Below are 19,686 nucleotides of genomic sequence, written 5' to 3'. Positions count from 1 at the left end.
ATCAGAGGGAGAAAGGGTGGAAGTTGGAGGAGGAGGTAACAAAAAAAAGGGATAGTGATGGAGGTGAGGGCAGAGAGGGAGAAGAGTAGGTCAAAAGGAAGAGGGTGGAGAGGCTGAGGAGACAGGCCAAAATCTATTCAGTGATCTGGAATCCAAAGCCCAAATGCTATTCAATGAGGCCAAAACAGGATAGAGGGGTGTGGTGATTGTTCCTTTAAGGGCAGCACAGCTGAGATGGAGTCACATGGCCTGTGTGACCAATCGGGATTCATAGGGCAGACTTTTACCGGCACAGTGGAAAATGCCGTTCTCTGATTCTCGCCCACTCCTAGAATTGGGGCCAGCATGCCGTTAAAATCCTGGTCATAATGCGGAATCACCCCATGGTGTGAGAGACTCCTAAACAAAGAGATAAATTGGGAACTAGCTACAATCATGAGGCTATTGTACAATTCTTAGTGATAAATACCTTTTCCATTCATTAATGAAGCCTGTGAAAGTATATACAAAGAACAAAGAACAACCCAGCACGGGAAACAGGCCCTTTGGCCCAACGAGCCCGCGCCGCCAAGGGGTACCTTTATCTTTACAAGGGGTATGAGGATTGAAGTACGAGGAGATTGGTCTGGCACTGGGGTTGAACTATGATGAAACTGAGAGAAATGTTGCAAGCTTGAACTGTGAGGGGAGTCGGAAAGTGAGTGTCACTCTCCAAGTTGGAGGAGTAAAAATTTCCTTGATCGAGGCTCAAGATGACAAAAACCTCTATTTAAATGTATTCCACCAATTGCTAATTTGCATGATTATCACTCTATTTCTACACAACTTTTACTGTCCCAATTTTAACTTTAACCAACAAAACTGGTCCAAATTTTGGGAGGATCCACATTGTACTGCTACTCCTTCTGTCTCAATTTTTCATCTCCTGCTCTTTGTTTACCGTTCCTGTTCTGCTCAAATGCAGAGATCAATAACAAGTAATGTGACATTGTAAATGAAAAAGGACACAAGGAGATGTGTCAACACTGAATGTTCTGCCACGGTATCATGCACAGAGGTAATAGATATTGTATGGAGTGTTGTGATGCAACTACCATTTTCAATGTATTTTACATATAGTGACTGAAAAATGAGTACAGAGTCATCACACAAAAATCAAAGACACTGGGCGTGATCTTATTGGCTGTTCTTGCTGCAGCGGAAGTGTGGCATGGTTGGAGAATTTGGCAGCCAGTCAAATCTCTGTTCACTGCAGCAGGATGGGAACTGTGGTAAGATTCTGGCCTTTAATCTAGTGTTTGATCAGGTAAAGTTTCCATAGTCCTAGGTGACCTTAGGCTGTCTTCCCCTTTGAGAGCTGACTGGTGGTGATTTAACCTGAGGATCCTCAGGCAAGGGGCAAAGTTGAGAAGATGTGGCCTTCATGAATAACCTCAGCCAGTATGATAGTGTTTGATCACAGGCTATTAACTGCTATCAAAATCAGGGGTGTTGTCACTGATGGACAGAGGAGCAACAACACAGAGACTCTCTCAAAGAGTTAGTCTGCACCCCCAGTACTGCTAGAAGTAAAAGTAAGATAAACGCAGTCTGTGATACAAAAACAAAATACTGCAGATGCTGGAAATCTGAAATAAAAACAGGAAATGCTGGGAATTATCAGCAGCTCAACATCTGTGGAGAGAGAAAGAGAGATGACTCTATCAGAATAATCTCTGGTGGGACTGCCTGAGTGCTATACAGAATGAGGTAGGTTACACAATATAATTATGAATTATTACATTTTTTAAACTCTGCATACATAATTACTTATCTGTCTTCAATGTCTCTAGCTACTGACTCCATCTGCCTCCCCTGGCAACTGCGCAAGTCTGAACCAGTCCATTCACAATCTCGGTGTTGCGTTTGCACCTGGGGTGAGCTTTTTCCTATGTGTACATGCCATCATTATGGCCAGCTATTTCCAGATCTGACATATCACTGAATTCTACTCCCGTAACAGCTCATCTGCTGCAGAAGTTCTCATCCACACCTTTGTTACTTCTAAACTTAACTATCTCCAGACATTCCTGATTGGCTCCCGCATTCTAATTCTGTAAACTTGAGGTAATCCAAATTTCAAGTGTCTATGTCCTAACTTGCACCAAGTCTCGTTTACCTTTCACCCCTATGCTTGCTACATTGACTACCAATTAAGATTTCCATTCTTGTTTTCAATTCCCTCTTCAACCTCCCCACTTTCTTATCTGTGAACATTCCCCAGCCCCACAGGTTTCTGAAATCATAGAATCATAGAGTTTTACAGCATGGAAACAGGCCCTTTGGCCCAACTTGTCCTTGCTGCCTTTTTTTTAATCCCTAAACTAATCCCAATTGCCTGCATTTGGCCTATATCCCTCTATACCCATCATACCCATGTAACTATCTAAATGCTTTTTAAAAGATAAAAGATACCTGCCTCTCACAGCTTGTTCCAGACGCTCACCACCCTCTGTGTGAAAAAATTGCCCCTCTGGGCACTTTTGTATCTCCTCCCTCTCACCTTAATCCTATGCCCTCCGGTTTTAGACTCCTGTACCTTTGGGAAAATATATTGATTATCTACCTTGTCTATATCCCTCATTATTTTATAGATCTCTATAAGGTCACCCCTCAGCTCCTATGCTCCAGAGAAAAAGTCCCAGTGTCTTCAACCTCTCCTTATAACTCAATCCATCAAGTCCTGGTACATCCTAGTAAATATCTTCTGCACTCTTTCTAGTTTAATAATATCCTTTCTATAATAGAGTGACCAGAATTGCAGACAGTATTCCAAGTGTGGCCTTACGAATGTCTTGTATAACTTCAACAAGACGTCCCAACTCCTGTATTCAGTGTTCTGACGATGAAACCAAGAATGCTGAATGCCTTCTTCACCATTCTGCCCACCTGTGACTCCACTTTCAAGGAGCTATGAGCATGCACCCCCAGATCTCTTTGTACTGTAACTCTCCCCAATGCCCTACCATTAACTGAGTAAGCCCTGCCTGGTTCAATCTACCAAACTGCATTACCTCGCATTTGTCTAAATTAGACTCCATCTGCCATTCATCAGCCCACTGACCCAATTGATCAAGATCCCACTGCAATTGGAGATAACCTTCCTCACTGTCCATTATGCCATCAGTCTTGGTGTCATGTGCAAACTTAGTAAACATGCCCCCTATATTCTCATCCAGACTATTAATATAAATTAACAGTGGGCCCAGCACTGATCCCTGAGGCACACCGCTGGTCACAGGCCGCCAGCTTGAAAAACAACCCTCTACAACCATCCTCTGGCTTCTGTCAAGAACTCTCACAACACCAGGTTAAAGTCCAACCAGTTTATTTGAAAGTAAACCCACAAGCTTCCAATGCCAACATCTCCACATTCTGTCAAGAAGCCAATTTTGTATGCATTTAGATACCTTACCCTGGATCCCGTGACATTTACTTTCTGCAACAACCTACCATGCAGTACCTTGTCAAAGGCCTTGTAAAGTCCATGTAGACAACATCAACTGCACTGCCCTCATCTACTTTCTTGATTACTCCTTCAAAAAACTCAATCAATTTGTGAGACATGAGTTTCCACTCATAAAGCCATGCCTGTAGATCCTGAACCTCAAAATACCTTCCAACAATTTACCCACCACAAATGTGAGGCTAACTGGCCTGTAGTTCCCAGGCTTTTTCCTCTAGCCCTTTTTAAACAAAGGCACATATTTTGCCACCCTCCAATCTTCAGGCACCTTACCTGTGACCATCGATGATTCAAATATCTCAGCCACGGGACCCGCAATTTCCTCCCTAGCCTCCCACAACGTCCTGGGATACACCTCATCAGGTCCTGCAGAATTATCCACCTTGATGCGCTTTAAGACTTCCAGCACCTCCTTCTCTGTAATATCTACACTCCTCAAGACATCAATATTTAATTCACCAAGTTCCCTAACATCCATGCTTTTCTCAACAGTAAAATTTTGATGAGGAATATTCATTTAGGATCTCTCCTGTGGATCTGCACATAGATTACCCTGTTGATCCTTAAGAGGTTGTGTTTTCTCCCTTGTCACTCTTTTGCCCTTTATGTATTTGTAGAAGCTACCTGCACTCCTCTAATTCTGGTCTCTTGATTATCACCAGTTGAATCACTCCACCATAGGTGGCTGTGGTTTCAGCTGCCTAGACCTAAGCTCTGGAATACCCTCCTTAAGCTTCCTCACTACATTTCTTTCTTCCTTTAAAATGCTTCTTAAAACCTCTTTGACCAAGCTTTGGGCAATATGTCCTAATATCACCCTGCAGGACTTGGTGTCAAATGTTGTTTTATGCAGTTTTATTAAGTAGAAAGCTACAATACAAATTGTATATTGTTGCTGCTGTTGTCTACTATAACTTCATTGAAAGAGCTGCAGATACCCTGGAAATCAGTCAAAAGTGTGCCCCCGCCATATTTCCTGGGTTTCTATGGCCCTTGGCCAAAGTTATGTGGACAATCAGGGGACCCCCAAAAAGTTCACCTCTTTGGTTTTCCAGTGCCATCCCTGGCTAACTGCAAAATGTTTTGGTTCTTCTCATAAAATCACAGAATTGTCACAGCACAGAAGGAGGTCATGCAACCCATTGTGTCTGCACTGGCTCTCTGAATAAGCAGTTCATTTTGTTCCATCCTCCCGCCTTCTCTCTACACATTCCTTCTTTTCAGAAATTCCCTTTTGAATGTTTTCATTAAACTGCCTCCACCACACTCTCAGGCAGTTCATCCCAGACTTAGACCACTTGTTACGTGAAAAGGTTTACTCCATGCCTCCAGGATGCTTTATTAACTGTGCAACCTGTCTTGCCATCAATGACTTTTGCACAGAGGGACACCCAGGTTCCTCTGCTCCTGCGTTCCTTTTAGAATGGTGCCCTTTATTGTATATTCTCTCTCCATGTTCTTCCGACCAAGATGCATCATCTCACATTTATCCACATTGAGAATCATTTGTCCTCTGTCTGCCCATTCCACCAACTTTGAAGTTCTGTCCTAAAATGTTAAAAAACCGTTACTGTGTGCTGAATACAAATCTTTCCTGCATTATCACCCCAATTGACATACTTTAATAAAGCACATTTTATAAAATAGTTAATGATCTAGTTTATGTGAATATATAGGAATATGTCTACTGCACCTCAAGGGTGCTTAATTCCACTTGCTAGCAAGTCCATGCGTGGGATTCTCCCAAAAAGTTCAAAGTGCTGAATTCACCCAAAAACTGGAACAAAACGCCCACATTTTGTGCATCATAGAGTACCCTAGCATGAATCACACTAAAAATACGGGGGCATGGCCTATACTCAACAGAGAGGCCAATAGCAGGTCACAGTTCATGCGCAGTAACCACACACTGCCAGCCTCCCAATCACTGGCCAGTCCTGCGACCCTACGTCGCTGGTCGTGTGACCTCACACAATGTGACCCTACATTGCTGGCCTTCCAGATGTGTCCGGGCCAACCCTGAACTACCCTGCCCCGGCCCACCTCGATCCTCTGCCTACAATCCCAAATACAGAATGGCAGCAGGACCCCACACTACCACCAATTGCCACCCCGATGGCCTTGCCCCTTGGCACTGCCCGATGCCTGCTGGGCAGTGCCAAGGTGCCCCCTGGGCGTTGTCACTTTGCCCCTTGGACAGTGCTAGGGGTCAAGTTGGCACTGCCAAGATGGCAATACCCATGGAGCACCCCCGCTTCATGTGGTGGGGGTAGGGGAGACAATAGAAGGCCTAGAGACCTCAGCCTTAGGCCCATAAATGATATGGTAATGATAATTTGCATGATTCATTCAACTCTGCACCAATTTCTGACTGGAAACACACGGAGACTGTGGTGCCCAGCGGGGAGCCCGCTAAACAGTCTCTGCTGATGTCTCCCGGCCCATTGCACTGCTAGACCAGTACAGCGGAATGGGAGAATCGCCCCCCCATATTTTTTTTGAACCAATAAAGTTTGGATCCATAGACACTCAGGCCCCTTCATTGGATGAAAAAAGGATGACGTATTTTATATCTTTGTTTGTCTGCTTTGATGTTTTGAGATCAGTGAGGTTCTGCTTAAATAAACTTGCTATTTCTTGCAAACAAATCTTTTTCTAAATTATCTACAACAGAACAATTGACCCAAATGCAGTCACAGAAACTGGTGCTGAAACAAACAAAATAATCAATTATTGAATAAAATGTGTGTTATTAAAAAAAGTATCAATAAATAATAATCAAAAGAAAGCAATCCTCTGACAGTCCCTAAAAAGTAAAAAATATCTACCTGATCACTTTATAACCCACTAGGGGGCAGGGGTTGCTACCTTTTTGTGCAGTGTTCCCGGCTTGGTAATTAACCACAGTACCAGTCATTTTTAACTACAGTATTAAGTTGCTGTACCTCACTCCCATTTTCCAGTGGTCTCTCCAGACCACAAGCCACGCAGGCAGCCTCCTTCTGGACAGCCACCTGTGCCTCATGAGCAATTTGACAGAGTACATGCAGCAGTCACCCAGAAGTGCTTCTCCTTGTAGTCTTCTTCAACCAGCAACACTGAAGCGGATAATCTGGTCATCATTGTATTTGTGTTTGTGGGAGCTTGCTGTGCATATATTGGCTGTTGTATTTCCTCAATTATACCAGTGACTACACTTCAAAATGTACTTTATTGGCTTTATGGTTCTTTGGGGTATCATGAAAGATGATATATAAATGCAAGTATTGCTTTAATTATTTTCCCCTCTTCTGTTGGTCATCCCCTTCCCTCGTGATTCTTCCTTCATCTTGCAGTCACTCCCTTTCTCCTGATCTCCTTCCCCCTTCTGATCCTGTCCTGATCCTTTCCTGGTCATTACCTGTCTTTCCCAATCAACTCTGCTCCAGGATTCACTCATAAGTTGCTATTAGTGACACGGTGGTCCAAAATTAAATAGCTCTTTGACGGTGAGCTGCCTGGGGATTTGCAGTTCAGCATCCCAAAGGCCCAATATATGTGTGCATTTCAGGCCTACCCATTAGTGATTAGTCCCTGCATCTCATTTGTTTTGGCATAACAGTACAAACTGATTTCCATGCCCACCCATTTTATGATCTTCAATTGCACTATTAAGAACATTGTTAAAAACCTTACAAGACATATGGAACATCTGAACTACTTGTGAGTTATAAAATAGGAATTATATTAAAATAATAATGTCCAAATTTAAGAGTTATTTTATAATATGAAAACAAAAAATGTTGGAAAAACTCAGCAAGTCTGGCAGCATCCAAGGAGGGAGATACAGATTTACCATTTCGAGTCCACTATGACCCTTCTTTGGAATTGTAAAATTCTTAATGTTTGCTTAATTTGAATTGCTACCTTCCTGCTTAGTATTCAGCTCTACGCTGAATTAACACATTTCAGGTGGGATAACATTAGGATTTGTATAATAAACATTGAAAACACTGAACTAAGAAAACGAAAATCAGCCTGGCTACTCAATCATTGTTTATGTTTGATGACCTTTGCTAGAAAATGAACATCTCCAGTGTGGATGGAAGAAGAGAAACCTCACCAGTATAAATATATTGTAAATGGTTTCAAAAAGTCATATTTGCCACATTACTAAACAACAGGAAGTTTTTTTAAAAGCATAATACTGTGGATACTGGAATCTGAAACATAAATAGAAAATGCTGGAATATCTCAGCAGGTCTGATAGCTTCTGTGGAGAGAGAATAGAGCTAGACTTGAAATGTAGGCTCCATTTTCTCTCCACAAGTGCTGTCAGACTTGCTGAAATTTTCCAGCATTTTCTGTTTTTGTGTGAGGAAGTCTTCTTTATTTTAATGCCTTTAACACTGTTGAACTTCATTTTAAAAATGTGCACCTCTAGATTAAATTTTTAAAATAATTGACATTCCGCAATGATAGACTGTTAACATTTCCCTACTGTGTTAAATGGAGTACAGTACAAGAATGGATTTCTTTATTTCTTAATAGACGGACCCTTAAATTCAATTCTCCATCATGTGTGACCCATCACATGCTTTTTTCATGTGGCTATGAGTCTCCATTTACAGCTTAAAATTAGCACAAGAAATATAACCAGTGAGAATTAGTCAAGGAACAGGGGAAGGGGGTTAGAGGAGCTTGAATTATTTCAGCCAAAGTGGCAGATAATCACCTGATATCATAGAAATGCCTGAAATTCTATGTGTGGAAGTTACAATCAGTGTTTACTGGTGCTCTGTCCATTAGTTTGATACATACAATTGGTCACTTTTTCACTGAGGATCGTAGGTAAGCCAAAAGTACACCTTACATAAAATACAGATTGTACATCTCAGCAGGTCTGGCAGCATCTGTAAGGAGATGAAAAAGCTGACGTTTCAGGTCCTGATGACCCTTTGTCAAAGGTTGACTCAAAATGTCAGCTCTACTTGCATGTTTGGTAATAATACCCATAAAAATCACTTTGTCAGGTTCCTGTCATGAAAACAATGAACAATGAAAATGTACAGACAATGGAGTTGAATGTGATGATGGAGGACATCAGACCTTTCTATTGATATCAGTGTAATGAAATTTGCTTTTCTGATGTTGTCTGAGGGATAAATATTTGTGAGGACACCAGGTATAATTCCCTGCTCTTCTATGAAATAATGCCATGAGATCATTTGTATACCTGATGAGGCAAATGTCTCATCCAAAAGATGGTCTCTGGTCGTACGTTACTTCCTCACTGGCGTGAGTGTCACTCTTGATATTTGTGTTCAAATCCCTGGAGTGAACCCACAAACGTCTGACTGCCAGCAACTGAGCCACAACTGGCACATGGAAAATTGTGTCACGTCCCTAGACTCATTATTCCTTTTCTGCTGCTGGCACAGTGGTTTGCACTGCTGCTTCACAGTACCAGGGACCCAGGTTTGACTTCCAGCTTGGGTCACCGTGTGGAGTCTACATGTTCTCCCCTTACCTGCATGGGTTTCCTCCAGGTGCTCTTTCCCCCCACAGTCTAAACCAAAAGATGTGCTGGTTAGGTACATTGTCCAAGCTAAATTCTCCCTCAGTGTACCTGAACAGGCGCTGGAGTATGGTGGCTAGGGGATTTTCACAGTAACTTCATTGCAGTGTTAATGTAAGCCTACTTGTGACACTAGTAAATAAACTTAAAAACTAATCCCAGAGAATCCCATGGTCCCATCAGGAGGACCAGTCCTCCCCATCCATGAGTTATTTAAAATTTTAAAAAATGAATAAGTTTCCAGAAAAATATTTTTAAAAATGACTTTAGAACCATACTTTTACAATAATTACTTTGCTGTTGTGAATCGATTTCTTTCAATGACACTTCTGGGAGGATAGGGCTGAATGTCAGTGTGACAATGTCATGTAACCACTCTGCCTGCATAACCCCCTCTCCATATTTCCTGTGTTCAAATGTTTTTAGGATCGGTCCTCCTGTGATCCATATGTAAATCTAAGTAGGCGGGATTGTGTGTCAAATCAGTACAATATTGACAGTACATCAATGGTTTCAGCCCAACAGGAATGGCAGGGAAGGAGTCAGGAAAATCAATGTCACTCATCTGTATGCTCAACTTAAACAAACAAGGGCTGTGACTTGCACTAAATATATTCTCCAAACTTATTTTTAAAGCACAAATAATATTGACACATGATTTGATAGTTTGGCATTTGATGGATGGCAGGGTGGCACAGTAGCACTGCTGCCTCACAGTGCCAGGGACCGAGATTCAATTCCGGCCTCAGGTGACTGTCTGTGTGGTGTTTGCATGTTCTTCCCATGTCTGTGTGGGTTTTCTCCAGGTGCTTGGTTTTCTCCCACAGTCTGAAGGTGTGTGGATTAGGTTGATTGACCATGTTAAATTGCCCTAAATGTCAAGGAGGTTAGCAGGGTACAAATGTGGGGTTACGGGGATAAGGCCTGGATGGAATTGTTGCCAGTGCAGTCTCAGTGGGCCAAATGGCCTCCTTCTGCACTGGAGTGATTCTATGATGGTACTTATCTTTTGGAAATAATTTTATTGCCACAAGAGCTTGTAGGAATTGAGGTAGCAGAGTACTATTCGTACAGAAGATAAAAAAACATAGAATATAAAACACAGTCGCATATTTGAGAGAAATGCAAGGAGCCCATAAATGCATGTAAAACAAGCAGCTATCCAAGAAAAGCATTGTCAAACACAAAATAAGGAATGTGGCAAGCATAATAGAAAAGGATAAGGCTGTGGAAATAAGGAGATGAGGTGCACAACACCATTGAGAGATATGATTATTAAAAGTTACTGTACTATTGCTGCTAAAATCTTAAAGATCCATCTGTTTTGGTAATACAGAAATTAATATCTCCCAGATACTAATCAGAGAAAATACAGTTGTCTAGAATTCCACAGAAACTCTGTTTCCCTCTTTTATACTGACAAACCCAAATCCTTTTCCATATTACAGGAGGTAAAACTCTTTCTTGACTGGTCCTGGGATCTTTTGATAGTCTCTCTGTGTCACAGTATCAAAAATCCTATGCTCAGGATCCCCTCTGGGCTGCACCATATTTGTACTGTTCCCATGACACCAACACATTGCAAATCTTAAATATTGTAATAATATCAAACCTCATCTAATAGCAAGAGTTAAAATCTGAGTAGTCTGAAAGTGTTCATAGGGTGGCATGTTGGCACAGTGGTTAGCACTTCTGCCTCACAGAACCAGGGACCTGGGTTTGATTCCCAACTTGGATCATTGTCTGTGCAGAGTGTGCACATTCTTCCTGTGTCTCCATGGGTTTCCTCCGGGTGCTCCGGCTTCCTCCCACAGTCGAAAGATGTGCTGGTTAGGTGCATTGGCTGTATTTGATTTTCCCCAGTGTACCTGAACAGGTGTTGGAGTGTGAAGACTGGGGGATTTTCACAGTAACTTCATTGCAGTGTTAATGTAGGCCTACTTGTAACACTAATAAATAAACTTTAAACTTAGTTATCTTGCAGTTTGACGTTCCTTATTATTGTGTTTTGGAGATAAAACTTTTATTTCAGATGATTTGAAAAACTCCAACAGTTCTTTAGCATCTTTAAGGTCGAGACTGTAATCTTCAGCTATTTTGTTGACTGTCCCTACTTCGGGCTGGAGCTCGTAGTAATTAAGGCAGCAACAGGCGCTAGGACCTAGCCGGCCCACGCTCTGGTGCAGTAGGTAAAGCGCTGACATTCCTCTCATTCCGATGTGAATGGGGCTGATTGTTGGCTTCTTGCTGCTGCTGCTGCTCTCCGACTAAAGCCATTTTTCCTGTATTAGGCTTGAGGTCAACCCGGCCCGTTGCCCCTTCTAGCTTTGGTCGAGATTTTGGGGGACGGGGGTTGGGGGGGGGTAGAAATTGGAAATTACATGGATTGGGGGCAGATTGCAATTTGCGGCAAACGCTGAGAACTTTCTTGGAGGAGGGAGCTGAAGGTAATAAGTTTAATGTGTCGAGTGGACAAAAGTTTGTGGAAGGTGATGAAAGTTTAGAAAGTGTTGCTTGCTTATGTGTCTTGCTCTGTGCTGTTTGGGGGGCGGGGGAGGGTGGGAGTTGTGCTGTGAGGAAATGTGGAGTTAGTGTGAGCTCGAGCACCGTGTTTTCCCCTCTGGCTGGCGGCTGATGAATGAGGAGCACCCATGCGAGGAGGTGTCAGCTGCCAGATCACCGACATGTTTACAGTTAGCCTGCTTCTAAATACGCTTGTCAGTATTTCATATCCGTTAATATAACGCGATTAAGATCACAGAGGAACCGATAAAAAAAATTGCAAAAACAAGAAGTGGGGGAAAGAGTCTAAAATGTGTAGCTTCAACTTGTAACATGAACTCTTTTCTTAATGTTTTGTCATTTTGTAGAATTCACTCCTAACCATGTATAGTTACATTGACTTAGTTCTTGTTTCAGTCTACTTATTGTTTTATTAATACTTTAGAATTGGAATTGGCCACGTTTTAAGTTCTCCCGTTTGTAACTTTTTTTCCAGAACTGAGAATGAATTCAGACTTTGTACAAAGCCTGCTTGTGCCCCTGGCCCCTCACTCACTGCATTGCCTCCGTTTTGTTTCTCACAGGAGATGGTGTTGAACTTTCTCATGGTAAAATAGTTCTAAGACACGCTCCTTTTCTTTTGCAGCGGATGAAACTTTTTCATTTTTTACATTGTGTTCAGTCAAAGGTAAAGTTATTTTTTTTGAAGCAATTCTCACTGTGACAGGCCTGTTCAGAAGAAAAAATCTGTGCTTAAAAAAACAAAGGGGGGCGGGGGGGAGTAATCCGCTAACTAGTCCTGTCCCCTGTGGTTTGACTGATCGTCAGGTGCACTTCAACCCTGGTAGCCAGAACCTGGCGGGAGTTTTATAAACACACATTGAAATGGGGGCCATTTCCCCCCTAACAGTCTGATTACAGCCATTTCCTGATCTTTCCAACTATAGAGAGTATGGCAATGATACCCATTTCTAGCAGTACTGAGGGAACTTTAGCTGCTTGCAAGCTAAGTTGCAGGAAGCTTTTTAAGACTTTTTCCATTCTGCTCTATAGTCACTGTCTCAGTCTGAATGTGACTGATTTTAATATTGTCACATGTATTGGGATACAGTGAAAAGTATTATTTTTTGTGCACAACATAGTTAAAGCATACAGTTCATAGAGTACACAGGGTAAGAAAGGGGAAGAATATAGTGTTACAGTCACAGACAGGGTGTAGAGAAAGATGAGCTAATTAAGCTTTAAAGGTATAGAACGAGAGAGTAAAAGATGGTATGGTGGGGACAGCTCGCAAAAAGTTGCCATGCTCTGGCACCATCTTCACTGCTTACAATCTGAGCATTCTGTTTACCCTCTGAATTTCTGATCCTGTGTACCTTTTCCGTCACTGAGATTGTTTACTTCCACCTCCCATCTGAAATAGTTGAGCCTGTATCTGTCTGCTTCAGCCCATCTGCTGTTAAAACCTGCATCCCTACGTTTGTTACCTCGGGGCTTGACTATTTCAATGCTGTTTTGTTGGTCTCTGCTTTTCCACGCTTGTAAAGTTCAATTCATCAGGAATTGTGCTCTCCATATCCTAATTTGCACCAAGTCTCATACTCAATACTTCTGCTCAATTATTATATTGGCTCTTGGATTACTAACATCTTGGTGATTTTTTTTTTAATTCACGATCTTGACCTTGGCCCTCTTCATCTCCGTTATGCGGTCCCACAACCCTCTTTGCGAACTGTCTGTTCCTCCTGGCCCCATGTACATCCCAGACTTCTTTCACCTTACCGTTGTGGTCCTACCTTCGTTCGCTCAGTGCTACACTCTGCAATTCTTTCCCTCGTCCACCTCTTTTACCTTTCTCCTCATTTTAAGATACTCTTTAAAATATATGTCAATGAAACTTTTCAGAATCAATCTGAATATCTCCTCCTTTTGCTCAAATATCTCCTTTTTGTCTAATTACAGTTCTCAGAAGTGTTTTGGAATATTTCACCATGTCAGGGTGCTAAATAAATTCAAGTTTTTGTTAATAACTATAGAAGTTTTCATTGTGCAATCGTAATCTGCGAAACCAATGCTATTGGTTCTCTCTATCCAATACAAACACCACCTCCATATTGGTCAATGCCAATGTGCATGTTATTTTGTGTTGGCAACTTGCCTATTGTGTCAATATGGGCAGCCCACAAGTTGTCAATTCTGTCTTTTCTGGTGGCTGCTGCCAATGGTCCTACCAACCATCCTGCACTCCACCATTACTCTTTCCCATTTACTACCTACAAAAAGGCTCCTTGCAGTTTAGTAGTTTCATAATTTCAAAAAACCCTGTGAAAATACCAAGTTTGTCACACAACAGTTAAGGGGTGGCAGTGGTGTAGTGCTATTGTTGCTGGACTAGTAATCCAGAGGTAATGCTTTGGGGACCTAGGTTCAAATCCCACCCATGGCAAATGGTGAAAGTTGAATTGAATAAAAAATTAACGATAACCGTTAAACCATTGTTGATTGGCATAAAAACCCATCTGGTTCAGTAATATCCTTTAGGAAAGAAAACTGCCATCCCTACCTGGTCTGGCCTACATGTGACTTCAACATGTGGCCAACTTATGACAGCAATGTGGTTGAGTGCTAATTGCCCTTAGGGATGGGCAATAAATGCTGGCCCAGCCAGTGACACCCACATGTTATGAACAAAAAATTAAGTATCTTTCAAAGTAGATTTTTTTTGTTATTGGCTTCTTCCTATATGATCTTCTTTGCACATGCCACATTTTTCATAGGAGATGATTCTCAAATTGCACACTATGTACATTTTTAATTTATTCCATTTGCAAGTTATTAATTACAATGAGTATTGTACCGTTCCAAAATTTTGCTCTGTACTAGATGGCTCAGCACAGTTCATTTGAGATCAGGAGCTCAATTTGGGGAGTTGTTAAACAATCTATCTCATATTATTCTGTGGTATACTATGTAAAGCTATTTATATACTCCACCAACATGACGCCTGTTTTAATTGTTTTTGGCGGTTTTACTGCTATTTCCTGTCTGGAATCTCTTACAGGTTTCATTTGAATCACACCTTTCTCTATGACCTCTATCAGCACAAGTGCATAATTAGTGAACAATGTTGGCCATTTGCTAAACCACACTAAAGAAATCTCTGATACAGTCAAAACTGGTAACTTCATGTTGAAAAAGATTTGTGATATTGAGCAATATCTATTTTTATCTTCCTATCTGTACCTTGCTGTAAGAGGTCACCCAGTAAAATCCCATGATTCTAGCCTTGTCCAGTCTCTGTTGTGACAGTACAGGATTTCCCAATAATTCAAAAGTGTGAGCATAATTCTGAGAGAACAAAGTGAAAGCTGTGTTGCCAGCTCTCCATTTGGATGCCATCTCCAAACATGACCCATTAACCCCCTTGGGATAATGTTTATTATATGTTTACAGAAACATAGCAACATCGAAAATAGGACTAAATGACCTCCTCCTGTTCCTTTGAGTCTGCTCCACCATTCATTATGATCATGGCTGATCTTCCAATTCAATAGCCTGATCCTGCACTACCCCCATATCCTTTAATCCCCTTCGCCTCAAGTGCTATATCTAACTGCTTCTTTAAAAAATTCAAGGATCTTGAGGGAAAAGAATATTTTGGTCAGCATTTTGCAGATGACTCAAAACCTGGATGTGTGGTGAGCTGGGAGGAGAGAGGCTGATGGAATGAGCAGTCATATGGCAGATGCAATTTAATGCAAAGAAGTGTGAAATGATGCATTTTAGTAATAAGACTGGGAAGAGGTAATATAAATAAAATAGAACTACTCTAAAGGAGCAGGAGCAGAAACAACTGGGGGAATGTTTGCAAACATTGGTGAAGGTAGCAGGGCAGATTGAGAAAGAATGAAAAGGTGCATGGGATTCTAAGCTTTATAAGCAGTGGAGTATAGACCTCAAAAGCAAGGAGGCTATGATAAAACTGTAGTTCAACTTCAAGTGGAATTTTTGTCCCAATTCTGGGCACCCGCCTAAGGAAGGATGTAAACATTCTGGAGAGGGTGCAGAAAGGATATGAAAGTTGTTCATGAGGGGCTTAATTAACTAGATAGACTAGAGAAGCTGGGCTTCTTCTTGTTTAGAGAAGAGAAAATTGAGAGAAGTTGTGATAGAAACGTTCACAATTACATTGGCTCTGGACGGAGTAGATAGAGAAAAGCTGTTCCCAATGGCTAAAGGGCTGTGAGTCAGAGAGCACTGATTTAAGATGATTGACAAAGAAGCAACACCAACATCAGGAAAAGTTTATATACAATGAGTTAGGATCTGGGATAAACTTCCTGAGAATGTAACTGGGGAAGATTTAATCATGGCTTTCAAAATGGAAGTGAAGAAAGGAAGTAATGAAGGCTTGGGGAGTGGGTCTAGCTAAATTGATCTTGTAAGAGTTGGCATGGATTTGATGGGCTGAATGCCTTTCTTCTCTGCTGCAGAATTCTATGATTCTAACAAACCCATCTTGTTTACGATTTTACCCAGCTATCTTTCCACCATATCTTTCAATCTCCTCTTCATAAGCGTATTTAGTTGCAAATCATTTATATTAAGCGTCTTGTTCCCAGAAAAGCCCTTATTATTAAAAATAACACAACTGACTTTTCTTCCTGCTTCTAACCACCTAATTTTTAACTAACTTTCCCCTGAAATTTGGAGTCTTCAGCATTCTAAACATTTCCACCAGAAACCTCCAACCTTGTCTGTGGCTGCGATTCTCCGGTGCCGCTGCAGTGAATGGAGTATTGGCTGAGCACCAAATTGTCCATTCTCGTTGGCAACCAGAGCATGAATGAATGAGACTGGCGAATCCCACTCCTCGTCTAGATCTTCAGTTAAATAGGAAAATACAAACTGTCCGGCTAGTTAGTACCATCTTGTGTTCCTTAAAACCTTTAGAGGTTTACTGTGCATAAATGGTACTGACTAGTTTTATGGGGATCACATCTAACTAATGGATTGGTTAAATGTAGTCAAAGAATTGTGTCTACAAAGGAGTAACCCTGGTCTAAACTGTTCCTATAAAGTAATGGTTTTTTCTTCTCATAATATATTGGGAAGGAATTGGAATATGGGCATTTATAAGACCAAAAGAGACTTTGATGTTTCATCTGACCAATTCAAATCATCATTATTTTTCATATCCCTCAGGCTCTCTTTCTACTGAAAATCTATCTAATTGCCCCTTGAACATAGTGACATTGTTTGTCATCACTGTTTCCCAGGGCAGTCTGTTCCATTTATTCAACATTTGTTGAATCTAAACTGTCTTCATCTTCCCTCTCTAGGCTTTAAGTTCAGGCCCCAGTTGTAGAGTTCTTGATTATCCCAGTAAAATTATTAGATTCCTTGGTTCACCCAAATGATTGTGGTAACTGAGTATACATTAGCTGTCAGGTCCTAGAGGAACAGACAAGTTAGGGGTTTCAAGATATTGTATGTATTGGTAACAAACTTTGCACTGGTAAATGCATTATTGCAGCAATTCCCAAGTTCTGTCCACCACAGGATTCATCAGTGTCAAATTAGCAATTGACTGAACTAGTATGAAAGATGTATCAATGGTAACTGAATCAAGTATGGACCGAAATAAAATGCTACATTTGAAATGGTTTAACTACAAAGTGCTAATTAATTAACAGTAACTTTTAATGCCCCATAGCAGCCATACTCTTTTATCCACTATTTTTATTTAAATAAATAATCAACTGTGGAACCAAATATTTCCATAACACAGATTTCTACTGCGAGGTGGTCTGCATATAATTCCATCTTCTTGTTGGAAGAACTGACTCTCCTATTTGCACACCCACATCATTACTAATCAGTAAGCCCCGTCGCTAGTATTTGGTGATTCAGATCCAATATATAATGCACACATTCATCTATTCATCAGATTGAACTGCTACAGGGCAAGCCATTTTATCTAATGGATTTTCTTTTTAGCTGTAATGTGTATTAAAAGGATGTAAGCATAACTTTAAAATAATTGAGTTTATTTTTGCCTCCATTTTGCCTCAGCTAACAGAATATTTTAAAACAATTTTTCCCACTTTGGTAGGATACATTACTTAAGTATGTTTGGGAATAATGAGAGTGATTCATATTGAAATAGCTGTTTAATTTAAATCTCCTCTTCAGAATAGATCTACAGTTTTGTTAGCTAGGTTGCCCAGATGAAACGTTGTTTCCAGATTTCCAAATCAGAAGAGTGCTATTTTCTCTAGCAATTTAGAAATTTACAAAGCCGATGCACAGGGTGGACGTGGCAAATCCTTAATCCATAGAATAGAATCCCTACAGTGCAGAAAGAAGTCATCCGGCCCATTGGATCTGCACCAACTCTCCAAAAGAGTATTCCACCCAGGCTGTCACGTTCACTGTATCCCCAAAACACTAGATATTTACCATGACTAATCCACAAAATCTACAGATCTTTTAGACTATGGGAGGAAACTGGAGCACCTGGAGAATATTCAAATTCCACAGTCACCTCAGGCTCGAAGTGAACCCAAGCTATGCAGCAGTGCTAACTATTGTGCTGCCATTCCATCTTCTTGCTTGCTCCAAAACCAATTTATATTCAAACTGAAACCAATTCATGGTCCCCATAAAAGAGACATACTAGATCCAAGCTGACAACAACAGTCGTTACACCTGATCTCATGTTTGAGGCTAGCCGAAAGGCCAATCTCTCCAGCAATGACATCAGTTACCTTAGTGGATGCAAATATTCACTGCAAGTAAATAAATAGTTTCTTTCTTCCAAATTGCCAAGTATCGCCTCAAGATGGTCCAGGCTGAGATAAGAATATCTCTAGGAGACAATTGTGAATGTGTGTTTCAAGTTAATGCATCAATAAAGTTGTTTATTTGTCTGCACTATAACTGTACAAGTGAACATCTGCTGAAGTTATGTGATGGGAACTAGCAGTTTCAGAAGATTAATTGCATGTATGAAAAATATATCAGTCACCAACAGGTAGTCACCCCTTATTGGTGGGCTAAAGTATAAAGAAGTTGAGTATCTTAATGATCGATTAAAATAGAAATAAATTATAATATTATTTGTAAAAAGAATTATTGTGCAGTGGTCATTTGCAGAAGTAAAATTGTCAATATCCAATTGATAATTATTTTTTTCATTTCAGTTTCCTGTTGGTAGAAAAACATGAGGATAACTTTTCAGTTTTGGTTTGGATGAAAAACTGGTGGTATTGTCAGAAATATAACCCACCTGAGGTTCATCAAATATGGTGTCAAAGTTGAAAATTTAGCCCAACATATTTTAAAATGTCGTCTTGATGCGCAAAACCCAAACAAGATCCACTACTGAAAATGCAATAATGAATCAGGAGTGGTGTTGATCACTTGTGAATCAGAGATTACATTCCAAGGGGTGTAGTAGGGGTGCTGATCAGCGGAAATGGTGGGGGAAGAGGAGTGGGAGTGATGTGAGTGGCATTTGCAGTGAAATAAATTTATAAGTGCAGAGAGTTTTTGACTGTGTCCTGGACAGTATAATTTGTGCTGTGGGCCTCAACTTAGTTAGACCTGGATTGCTTAAAAAAACATTGACAATGCCTCAAACTGACTTCATGTTAGACATTGCAGTGACACTCTGGTTCACGTTCTGAGATTGAACTTGGGCATCAGAAACAGAGGTGCGCTAATGCGCCACCAACTTCTCCAAATTGCTTCCATTACATTTTTTCTCATAAATTTCAAGCTAAATGCTTTGTATTATTGAGGGGCTCAGCTTGTGTGTCTTCAAGATTTGGATTACAGCTTTTTATTGGTTTTTCTGCATCCAAAGAGCAAGATAAAATTTCAACTGGAATAACCTTGCATTATTTCCTTTAAAATTCTAGCATATGATTCATCTACACAAGATATTTCATTCTGTAATTACTTCAGTCACCACCAGTTACATGTTTCCTCTGCATCCCTCTGATATGGTCAGAGGGTGCAACTGCTGCCACAATATATTATCCTGAGAACTATAAGAACTGCATAGACAGAATGCAATGCTCTCATTTCCTTTTTGGATTTTTAGATATATTGCTTA

The 19,686-nt window shown here is 40.8% G+C and overlaps 1 protein-coding gene across 7 annotated transcripts in view; it reads left to right on the top strand.

Moving 5' to 3' along the window:
- Positions 1 to 19,686, top strand: part of amotl1 (angiomotin like 1) — a 127,718-nt gene that overhangs the window by 25,994 nt on the left and 82,038 nt on the right. Inside the window, exon 1 of one of the 7 annotated variants that reach the window (XM_080196986.1) lies at positions 11,440 to 11,509. The exons of the other annotated variants lie outside the window; for them this stretch is intronic. The gene's annotated coding sequence lies outside the window, so the exon portion shown is untranslated. Of the gene's footprint in view, positions 1 to 11,439; positions 11,510 to 19,686 lie in introns of those variants that run through there. 7 annotated transcript variants of the gene reach the window in all.

Source organism: Carcharhinus amblyrhynchos, chromosome 10, assembly GCF_965287045.1.
Source record: "Carcharhinus amblyrhynchos chromosome 10, sCarAmb.v2.hapA, whole genome shotgun sequence".
Classification (NCBI taxonomy): Eukaryota; Metazoa; Chordata; class Chondrichthyes; order Carcharhiniformes; family Carcharhinidae; genus Carcharhinus; species Carcharhinus amblyrhynchos.
Note: the sequence above shows the minus strand (reverse complement) of the source record. Positions and strands in the feature narration are given on the sequence as shown.